The sequence below is a fragment of the Suricata suricatta genome, chromosome 2 (genome assembly GCF_006229205.1).
Source record: "Suricata suricatta isolate VVHF042 chromosome 2, meerkat_22Aug2017_6uvM2_HiC, whole genome shotgun sequence".
Lineage (NCBI taxonomy): Eukaryota > Metazoa > Chordata > Mammalia > Carnivora > Herpestidae > Suricata > Suricata suricatta.
Genome location: NC_043701.1, coordinates 63,075,087 through 63,086,619, shown reverse-complemented (window position 1 = coordinate 63,086,619; position 11,533 = coordinate 63,075,087). Strand labels below are relative to the sequence as shown.

Below are 11,533 nucleotides of genomic sequence, written 5' to 3'. Positions count from 1 at the left end.
CGCCGCCATTTTCCCAGAGCGAGAGGCAGTGACACTGAGCGGGCGCAGGGGGCCGAGTCGGAGACCGTGCCTGAGTTCGGGAGCGGCAACAGTGGGGGCATAGACACTCTGAGCAGCTTTGCCGTCGTCTCTGCGTTCCTGTTGACTATCTGGGTGCCCCCTCCCCTACTCCTTGATTGCTGGTGAAGAGGCTGCGCGCTGCTGTTTGGGGAGGGGGTGTGTGGAGCCGGGTCCTGTGTCCGCAGTGGCTGCTGTCGGGGGGTCGTCTGTTCGCGGAGGTGTGGAGAGACTCCTTGGGGGTCGAGCAGATAACGGGGTTCGAGTGTCTGGTGTGTGAACATCACAGGTCAGTGCCTGTCGTCTCCTTGGGAGTTCTTGGGGTTTGCGGGGTGGAGGGACGCGTGTTTCAGGGGGGAGAGGGCTTTCTCATTTTTATCCTTCCGGGGGCGTGGGGGGAGTCGACATTGACTCTCAGGTGTCTGGGCTGGGGCAAGACGTTGCTTGGTTGAATCGAATTTATCCTTTCTCTTCCCTGTCCCTGGAAAGGGAGCATTATGGCGGGTTTTAGGGTTGGGGAAAGGGGAAACTGGCAGTTAAACCCCCTTGAGAGTGGGAGTTAGGGAGGAGGCGCACTCCTCATTGGCAGCAGGTTAAGGCCGCTTGGGTGAGGAGGGAGGCTTGTGGCTGTTAGCAGGGTTTGTGTCGAAGTGGTTTCAGGAGCTGCCCAGTCTCCCTTTCCTCGACCGCATCTTGTTCAGGTGCTGAAAAGCCGTATAGGCCCCATTTTCTTCTCCCATTTTCTTGACCGGCAGTCTCTGGTATAATATTTAGCTAAATACGAAGAGGGTTAAAAGGACGCTCTGGGTCTCTATCTTCCTTTGTGGGAGAACGAGAAAGCTCCTCATCCTCTCCGGGAGAGGGTAAACCCGCCCCTTAGGTGGTCACCCCAGTACCCAGCCTTCTCAGTCTCCTCCCCCACTCCTCTTGCATTATCGCCGTCCTTTACTGTACCGGAGGCTTAGAACCCACAATATGGCACATTTCAGAAAAGCTTATTTTGACCAAGAGGTTGGCACAAACACTGTGGCCGCAGATATGGAAGAGAAACAAATGGTTCACTGTGCTAAACGGGGGAGGGGGAGAGAAAAAACAATCCGGAGTGCTCTTCTACTGGCCTCAGTTCCGTAGAGATCCGTTCTTGCTGGAGTCTGTCTTAAGAATGATACAATTTAAAGTCAAAGAGAAATCGCTAGAGTTCGCTTTGGAGTAAACCCCGGGTGGTGGTGGTGGTTTTTGCCTGTTTACCCCCCTTGTAGAGATGTGAATAACGTAAGGTGTTGGAGTTCTGGAGACCTTGGAGAGAATTAAGTGAGGTGCATTTCACTCTAGGCTGGAGACATCAATACCTAATTGTAAAGTAGTCTCGTGTTTTCCTTTATTTTACGTGATGGGAAGTAAAAAGTGAAATTTCCCTCTTTTGTCCTTTACAGATTCTAAAAATGGCGGCCCCAGGCTGATGTTGTGGTAATCTAATCAGCTCGGGTCCTCCACACCCCATGCAGTGCGTTTGTCTGCAGCATATTACAGGCTTATTAGGTTTACATGAAAGGACTATGCTGCTTTTCTTTCCCCAATAGTTTACAAAAATGTGTTGGTTTTACTGCAAATTACAATGTTGTGTTTTAGTCGATTAATTTTGTTGGTTTTTCCTGAGAGGCAAATAAAATGACACCACTTTCCAAAAAAAAAAAAAAAAAAAATAGAAACACTCAGGTAGCCTGAGAAATTTGAGTAGTGAGGGGAGGTACACTTACATATTTTAAAACAATGATTTGGAACAAATAATAGTTTCTGTTCATTTAATCTAAGTGTTTCTTATTCACTGTGCTAAAGTAAGTTAAATGTTTAATAAGTGTATAAGTGCAACATTTTGTGTGAGTGGATGTTTTAATTTACGATGTAATGTTTCCCATCCAGCACTTGACCAGTTTTGTGAATTTTGGTTTTTGTACTCTTTGAGATTAATTTTTAGGGAGCTGTACAAACAAGCCTAAACCTGTTACTTCACTGGGTGTGGAGATGCTTGTTCTTCCCACTATTATATTTTGCATCCATTTTTCTCATATTTAAGCATTCCTTATGCATTTTCTAAGTTTGTGTATTTCATGAAGAGAAGCTCTATGCTTTGCTGCCTTTTAAAATTGTTTTATAGCATACAATCATAATTATGTATGTAAAAAAGTAAGACTTTAGTTGATACCCCGCCCTGTACCCATTTACCTATTATGGGATGTGTGGAAGTTAGTCTGTTTTAATAGACTAAATAAAAGTCATACCATAATATAGGGTCTTGAATCCATTTTATGCTGGCTTCAGAATTTTTAGATGGAGGCAGAAAATTAAATGGTGTCATTTAACAATATTTTTAAAAGTGGGAATGATTAGAATTTATTTCTGTAGTGGAAGGCTGATATTTTTGGCCTGAACTCAGCAGCGAGGTATCAGTGGGCCATTAATGGCATTTAATGACCATTCTGATGTGGAATAACTGAAAAATGAGTGCCTTCCAATCTAGTAGTTCTTGAAAAGGTTGAAGAGTACCCACCCTTTTGTGATTCTTTTATTCCACAGTAAATTCTGCTCTAATATTTACAACAGAATAAGGGAATCATGAAGTTCGTATATGAACTAGTTAAGTTTTCTGTTGTACAAAATAATTGTAGCAATAACTGCCTTAGTTTCATCATGGAAGGCAGTATACAATCATACTTAGAATCTTTGGAGTATTTTATTATGAAATGAAACGTTGGTAGGTAGTGGAAGAGTTTGTGTAGGGATTTGGGGTCAATACTCATTTGTAGCATGCTCTGAATCATCGTATAAGTCTAGATCCGTAACTGCTTTGTAAAGATTGTGCATTTGTTTTATAGACTATATAGTTACGATCTGTGGTTCAGAAGGTTGGTACTTTAAACTTACTATCTATTGTAGGAAATCATTTTAGGGAAATTTGGTTTGCTTGCCATGGAAAGGAAAACTGTATACACCCATTGTGTTTTCTTGATAGTGACCTTGGTCAGCTCTAGACACACAAAGCGTTTGGACTTATTTGGCTTCAAATAAACAATACCAAGTTAGAAATTAAAAGAAAAGCTGCCTTCACTCTATAAGCTTTCTTCATACTAGTCTCCTTCATTGCTTTGGATTTTGTTTCTTTTGCTATATTTTAAAAAATATATTGTACTCTTTTAATTGGTTACTTTATAAATAACATGGCTGTAAGTGTTTGGTTTCTGTTAATGTATACCGCATTGACCATCTGTGTTTTAAATTAGAATTGTAGAGGCAATTTTTTAAAAGGTTAGGTATGATTTTTTCTGAGTGAGTTTTGAAACATTCGGTCTCTTGGGAGAAAACTAGTTAAATAGTCTTTGTTCTTAGGGTAGCTGAGTTTGAGGGATTAGGTGTTTATCTGTTTAAGTGGATTTGGAGAAAAATCATAATATAATTGGTGAGCAAATTTTATTTTTAGAGACTATATTTTGATCATACTTCCCTTTTGTTGTCAGTGTAAGTTATAGGATCCCTTTGATCTCAATTTAAGTTAGAACCTTCACAGGGCTCCTCCATTTCCCTTCAACTCTTCAGATCTCTGATAACTCTCTCACAATTTTGGCTTGTTAGTTGTATAGCTTCCAGCCAGAGAATTTTTACTATGTATATCACAGCAAGCTCTAGGACTTCTTGGATCTAAAATGAGGAAGTGAGGAAAAAAGCCAATTAATAAGTTAGAAGAAATTCTTCCTTTAACATATGCCTTAGTGGTCTTAGTGAAAGTCTAACCTCTTAAATTACCCATTTCATGCATCAAACTCTTAAGTCTATGTTATTTTAAAAAGTATGTTATGTAAATTGTAACAGTTCTGCTTTCCTGGAAGTTACTGCTAGGACTTTAATGTGTACTGTCATTGTGTGTTTAAAATTTAGAAAACCAAAAGGACTTTGAAGAGCTATCAAAAACTACTAAAGAAATGTTAGTATGGAATTTTTACAGAAGATGCTGTTTATTCCTAAAAAATATTTTCACAGTGTGTAATTAGCTTTTATCTACAAAGGAATTATTCACAGTAAAGAGTAGGTGCTCAATTGTTTTTTGAGTTTAAAGCTTTCATTTGAGCAAACACGTCTCAAATATTCAGGGTAATCAGAGACTGTTCTTTGTTATATATTAGAATAAGCATTTGATACTTGTATTCCGGGAGACTTGTTAATATTGACTATAGAATTATTTTTATTTTATGTTTAAATTATTTTTTATATTGAGTGGCAAAATAACAAGGATACTATTTTAGGTGCTACTGTATAAATGTTAGATTTTAGGCTGGTTTGAAATTGGAGTGGCTCACAATTTTTTTTACTGTCTCTTTTGTATTGTACAAATGTTGGGAAGATACATTAAAATAGGTCTTATTTTAATACTAAAAGGATAATATACATAACCTAAAAAATCATTTAATGTGGAAAATGAATATTTATGGTTGAAAATAGTTTTTAGTGCACCAAATTTGAAGTAACCATAGTTAACTAAAAATCTTGCTATTGCAGTTAAACAGTATTTTATAGAGAGGTAGGAATTAACCAAAGGATTTTTTTTGTTATTTTCGTAAGCATTTGTGATAAGTGCTACATAAAAAGTCAGAATGATGACGACTCAGGTTAAGTTAATTAGGTGTTATTTGTATTTTTAAGAGCATGAGATATATTTGTTAACCATTAATAAATAGGCTTTTTACTTAAGTGAGAATCAAGAAAATAGGTGGATCTTCTATTTCACTTGATAAATATTTTCATTAATATGAAATCAATTTTTTCCTCATACAGCATAAATCATATTTTATTTTTAAGAGAGTTTAGGAAAGCCATTTTTATATTGGTAAGTGAATTTTACAGCTTTATTGGAAAGTCTGATTTGATTATTTACAAAACTAAGCTATTTGGGATCTTGGACTTCTCAGTGCAAAAGGTTAGTTAGAATTCTTTTTTGATGTGTTGAATTAAGATGCCATGAAAACAGATATTATGACTTTAAATGCATAAATAATCTATAATAATTCAATGAATAAATAATCAACTACATGTCTGTTATTTTTAGTTAAAATGTTTATTTTTGCATTTTTAAATTATCTCAAATGTGAAATCTGGGTTTAAGACAGGAGCTCAGAAACAATGATTTGTGCAGCTTTTTGCACAAAAGAGAGAGAATTTTCTAGCAACTCTTAGATGTTTGCTTAGAGTTAATCCAAAGGAATAAACATCTTGGTCCTGAAGTTTATTGTTGAGAAAGAACATTAAGTTATCACATCTGTGTTATAGCTAACTGGGTTGCAGCATTTAAGGTCTGAGCCTGTGGCATAAAATTAAGTAATAGAACAGTAGGATTGAGATAGTTTTGGCTTATATTCATAAGATAATTTTAAAGTTCAAGTTTATATAATTATGTTATCTAACATTTTATCTGAGATGAGAAAATATTTTATTAATTTTTAAACCTATTTGGCTTTTGTTTTCAAGAGCATTTAAAACAATTTTTATTTAAAGACTTTAACTGAATTCACCATAAGTTATTTTAAACTCATGTGAGTTAAGTAAGTTTTTAGCTTTGTGCAGTGGCAGTATTGTAGCTAATGAGGTTTATCCGAGGCACAACTATTGCTAATTGAGTTAAGTAAACTTAAAGATTGAATGTTTTCCCATTTGTGTCACTGGTCTAACAATAATGTAAAGCCTAGTATTAATGGTTTTTAGCAAAAAGTGAGGAATGTGGTGAAAGGAATTAACTATTATCACTTAGAATATTGTCAGGAAAATAGTTTTGCTTTTTCAAAAGTTTACATATCCGGACACTATATATGAGAAAGAAACACTCCTAATATCTTTTCTTATTTCACAGACTAATAATGAAATATAATAGTTTCTATTTTTTATTTTACAGAGAGATCTCTTAAATTCCTCCTGTCATGCTTTATATGTTGTTCAAAGAAAGACAACTTTCAGGAATTTGAAAACCCATTTTCTCTTTAATGATGTTGCAAAAGATGGGAAGATTCTTGATGTGACTGATTTGAATGGTTGGGACTCTGCTTCATTAGCTATAAATTGATGGGGGTCTGAGGTTGGTCTGATACATAGTAGCTCTTCTTGAGAAAATAAGAACGTTCCTTTTGAATTATTTGCTTTTCTGCTGCTTCTCTTTTAAATGGAGCTGCGTAATTGGCTGAATTGACAGCCTTATTACATCTTTACCATTATGCCCCCAGCAAAATCATATTTTCCAAGCACAGACAAAAGATGAATTTAAGTAGCTCCTATTTCCCTTATACTGTTTATTTCTACTGTTTCAGAGTTTGTTTGATGCAGGTACAGAAATCAGCTCCAACTAGCTTAAGTAGAAGGTTTGTTATAAGACTATAGGTAAATCTCAGAGAACTTTTTTGAAGAAAGTACAGTCGGACCTCCCAGGAATTGTCAATGTGTCAGCCACTGTGCTCCATCTTGATCCCTTTAATTAGCTGTGACTGGTTAAGGAGATGGTGGTAGGGTGGGTATTTATGGTGTGGCGAAGTTTGCTTGGATGGAGAGTAAGAGACTGAGATCTAACTCATTGTGGAACAACTGCCTTTCTTCAGGGATGTTCAAATATTTGTACTTGAGAGGGCTCTAAAACTAAATAATTAGTATCAAACTGATGATTCCACTTTCTGTTTAAATTATTTTATTTTAAATGTATTTTTTAAATGTTTGTTTATTTAGGGCAGAGAGGGCCAGAGAGAGAGAGACAGGATCTGAAGTGGTTCCATGCTGATAGCAGAGAGCCCAGTGCAAGGCTTGAACTCACTGGCTGTGAGAGCATGGCCAGAGTCAAAATTGGATGCTCATCTGTCTGAGCCACCCAGGCGCCCCTCCACTTTTCAATTTAAAAAATACAAATATTATATATAAATACATGCATGTGTGTTGAGGAATAACTCCCAAAATACCAAGTTTTTAAAATTTTATTAAAAAAGTTTTTAAAGTATTTATTTTTGAGAGAATGTAAGTGGGAGAGGACAGAGAGAGAGAGGGAGACATAAAATGTGTGCTGAGCTGTCAGCACAGAGCCTGATGTGGGGTTCCAACTCAGAACCATATCATAACCTGAGTAGAAGTCAGACAGTTAACTGACTGAGCCACCTGACACCTCTTAATTTTTTATTTTAAAATGAGTTCAGGCTTACTGAAGTTTCATGAGTAGTACAAAACTTAAACCCTTTACTCACATCCCCTGATTTTTAATGTCCTGTCACGTTTGCTTTATTATTCTCTCTGTACATGTAAAAAAAAATTCTTAAACAGGCTTACTGGAGGGATGGGGGGGAGGGGAGGTGGGCTAAATGGGAAAGGGGCATTAAAGAATCTACTCCTGAAATCATTGTTGCACTATATTCTAACTAACTTGGATGTAAATTAAAAAAATAAAGAAAGAAATTTCTTAATTATTTAGAGTTGGTTGCATATATGATGTCCTCTTAAATATGCATTTCTTAAGATCAAGCCTCTCTTCTTAGGTAACCAGAGTGGTTAAATTTAGGAAATTTAGCATTGATGTAATACTTTTCATCTATTCTGTTGTCCATATTCCATTTTCATCAGTTGTCCCAATTATGTCCTTTATTAGCACTTTTTTTCTGGTGCAGTTGCCAGTTCAGGATCACAGATTGCATTTACTTCTCAGATCTCTTTGTCTTTCATGACATTGCAGGCTAGCTATTTATATAGTGCCCCTCAATTGGGTTTATCTAAGGCTTCTTCATGATTAGATTCAGGTTTTGCATTTTTGGATGGAATACTAGATGAGCAGTATGTGGTTTTTTAAAATCATATTTGTTTGCCCCTTAGCAGTATGTTCATTTTGATAGCTTGGTTAAGGTGTTGAATAGTTTTTCTGTTGTATAGTTATTGTTTCTAATTTTGCCATTATTAAGTAATTTGTGGGAAGATATTTTGAGATTGTGTAAATATTCTGTTCCCTGTCAGACTTTCCTATTTAGTGTCTCTGAATTATTCTTGCCAAATAAGTTTTTACTTTGTGGCTGTAAGTACACCAAAGTTTTTAGCAGTGATTTGTGTCTGGATAATTGGAATTGTGGAAGTTTTCTTTTCTCTTCTGGTTTTTCTGAGACATATGGATTGCTTTTGTAATCACAACTGATAAAAAAATTTTAAGAAAGGAAAGTGTAGATAATTTGGATAGTATCAGATATTATTCTTGCACAGTTTTCTACACAAATGAGACTTAAAATAGCTTTCTGAATGCTGATCTCATTTGAAATTCAGAATATAGAAAATAAGTACTTAGGTTGTTAAATTATTTTTTTTAATTATGGCATTCCAATTCTTTATTTAGTTTTTAGAATTATTGCTAAATGAGCTTTGAGTTACAGTTATGTTTAGGTTTATGATTTGCCACTAATGCTTGCACTTTGATTTTTAAGACAAGACTGAAAATACATATTTTAATTATGTGGTTACTCTCCTTTCTCCATTAAAAAATCCTTGAAGTAATTCTTTTGAAGAAAAGTATTTTTTTTTCTGAAATTGAGGTAAGTTTTTTTTTTTAACATCCATGCAGGTTTGCTCTTTTATGTATTTATTTTTAAATACTGATTTTTGAAAGAGAGCGTGTACACACACATATGAGCTGGGGAGGGCCAGAGAGAGGGGGGACAGAGGATCCCAAGCTGCTCGCAGAGCCTGATGCGGGGCTCTAACTCATGACCCTTGAGATCATGACTTGAACCAAAGATGAATGCTCAACCACCTGAGCCACCCAGGTGTCCCCAAGTTTGCTCTTTAAAAAAGGGTTAATGAGATGGTACACTTAACAAAGCAGAGCATCAAACATTTATAACTCTTAGGACAAAGCAGTACATGGTTTTGGAACAAATCTAATACTCAGTGTAGAAAAGTTTAGAAGGACAAGAAAGGGACAAGAAACAGGGAAAATACTGATTCAAACTTTAATTACATTATAGTGATACTTTTATCAGTTTTGCATAGTGTTAGCAAAATATTGATAGTGAATTTGGGTGATGATTTGAATATTTTACTGATTTGACTGAAAATTACTAATTTATTTGGAAATTTTCAGAGAGAATGGGAGAAGAATTTGAGACTTGTGAATAGTGGTAGAGTGGAGATTATATCTTTTAAGAGTTAAAGTTTTGGGGCATATGGCTGACTCAGTTAAGCATCCTATTTTGGCTCAGGTCATGATCTCATAGTCTGTGAGCTTAAGCCCTGTGTCAGGCTAGGTGCTGACAGTTCAGGAACCTAGAGCCTGGTTCATATTCTCTGTCTCCTTCTCTCTCTCTGCCCCTCTCCTGCTTACAGTGTGTCTCTCTCTCAAAAAGAAAATAAAAACATAAAAAAATTGCCTTGTGGGAAAATTTAGGGAATCATATTTCAAATAAGGAGGATTAATAAGATGATATAGTTGATTCTTAGTATTTTATAGGTGCATAATTAATTTAAAACTCATTTGAATCAACTATATTTATGTCTTAGAGAATGAAAATTCAGTTAGCACTACCAAATCTTACCCATTGTCTTAAAAAAGTATGGGGTGAAAGGGGCAAAAGCAAATCCTATGATAAACTGAGGATTTTCTTTTAGGCCACAACCTGTATTTTGGACATGTAAAATAGCACCCTATTGAAGTTTTAAAGGTTTTTTTTTCCCTTAGAGTTTGTTTGCTTATTTTGAAAGAGAGAGTGAGCAAGCAAGAATCTCAAGTAGACACCTGTGCAGGGCTTCAAATGCCGGACTTGAACCCACAAACCATGAAATCATCACCTGTGCTAAAATCAAGTCAGATGATTAACTGACTGGGCCATCCAGGTGTCTGTACCCTATTGACTGAATTTAAGAAACTAGAGTTAGAATTGATTTGTGAGATCTTTTAGTTAGATATTTTTCATTGTGACCTAGGGAGCCTATGTATTATTTACATGGAGTGCTTATTAAAACAAACATTCTTGGACTCAGTTCCAAACCTACTTACTGACATCTAGTGGAGCCTTGAATTTGCATTTTAGTTACTAGTCTGGGCAAAATTTTTTTTTTTTTTTTTTTTTTGGTAAATGTTTGTTTATTTTTGAGAGAGAGCGAGAGACAGAGCGTGAACAGGGGAGGAGCAGAGAGAGAGGGAAACACAGAATCTGAAGCAGGCTCCAGGCTCTGGGATGTCAGCACAGAGCCTGATGTGGGGCTCAAACTCACTACCAAGATTAAGACCTGAGCCAAAGTAGGCTGCTTAACTGACTGAGCCATTCAGGCGCCCCGAGTCTGGGCAATTTTTATACTGTTCTAGGCCTTCCCTTTTATTTTACAACTAGACCAAATCCCAGGAAGGTTAAAAATTCTCTCTAGGTCATATAATTAGGTAGTGGTTGATCAAGGATTAAAATTTAGGTCAAGAATCATGACCATTTAGTATCTTAGGAATCTAAAAATGCTCTTTCATGCTGACATCTTGATTTCAGACTCTGGCCTCTAGAATTGTTTGTGGTCATGTGTTGATGCATCACAGGAAACTAATACACCCCTCAATTCCACTTTTAGACACACATACACCATGCACACACACTCATACAAAAGAAAAAGAATTAAATGCTATTTCAGAATCTGATTGTGATTTGTCCACTTGGATTTCTAGGATTCTATCTAGATGAAATGACAGATTTCAGATGTCTGTGGAATTGAATAGGCTCATCAATGTATCATAATACAATAACCTGTATTATTTTGTGAGATTTAAATTTTACTCTTCTTTGGGATCCTTCTAACTGTTAATATTGTAATCTAGATTCATTCAGTGGCAAATAATTGAATGCCCTCTATGTGAAAGCATTATGGTGCTACTAATTTTGGCTTGCTGATTTTGCACATATTTCCTAAGGGAAGTAACTGATTGTGTTGGCTAATAACCCTGGGATCAGTTTGTGTGGTTTTCAAATTTCAGCCTGTTAAGAGTTTGTTGTATTGTAATGTGGTTACCATATGTTAGTAATAACCAATTAATTATACACTAATGTAATAACTTTTTGATATTTGAATTCCAAGTAGAAACTAGCAGATCTTATGGGCATGGTATTGTGTGCCAAAAGACACACAATTACTTTGAGAATTCAAACTCTCTAGTTTGTTATGCACTGGTCCTTTGATTTCCAGGTTTTGGTTTTTGTTTTTCTATTTACACTAATGTATGAAAAGGAAGAAGTTGATCATTGAATACTGTAAGTCTTGGGATTAAAAGGGCTAGGGCAAATGCTGTAGAAGTAAGTGGTTTAAACATGGAAAGTAGTTTTTCTTATTCATTTTGTTAGTTTCTTGCAAATTTGTAGGTTAATACTTAGAAATTAAAGTGCTCTTGTTTTAGACATAAGATTTTTAGGCGTACCTGGGTGGCTCAGTCGGTTAAGCATCCGACTTCAGC

The 11,533-nt window shown here is 35.9% G+C and overlaps 1 protein-coding gene and 1 pseudogene across 4 annotated transcripts in view; both read left to right on the top strand.

Annotated features, from left to right (window-relative positions):
- Positions 1-6: 6 nt before the first annotated feature.
- The window catches only part of KMT2E (lysine methyltransferase 2E), a 105,376-nt gene continuing 93,849 nt past the window's right edge, over positions 7-11,533 (top strand). For all 4 annotated transcript variants that reach the window (XM_029927548.1, XM_029927553.1, XM_029927532.1 and 1 more), the window contains exon 1: positions 7-346. The gene's annotated coding sequence lies outside the window, so the exon portion shown is untranslated. The remainder of the gene's footprint in view (positions 347-11,533) is intronic.
- LOC115286075 lies at positions 5,656-5,810 on the top strand (annotated as a pseudogene).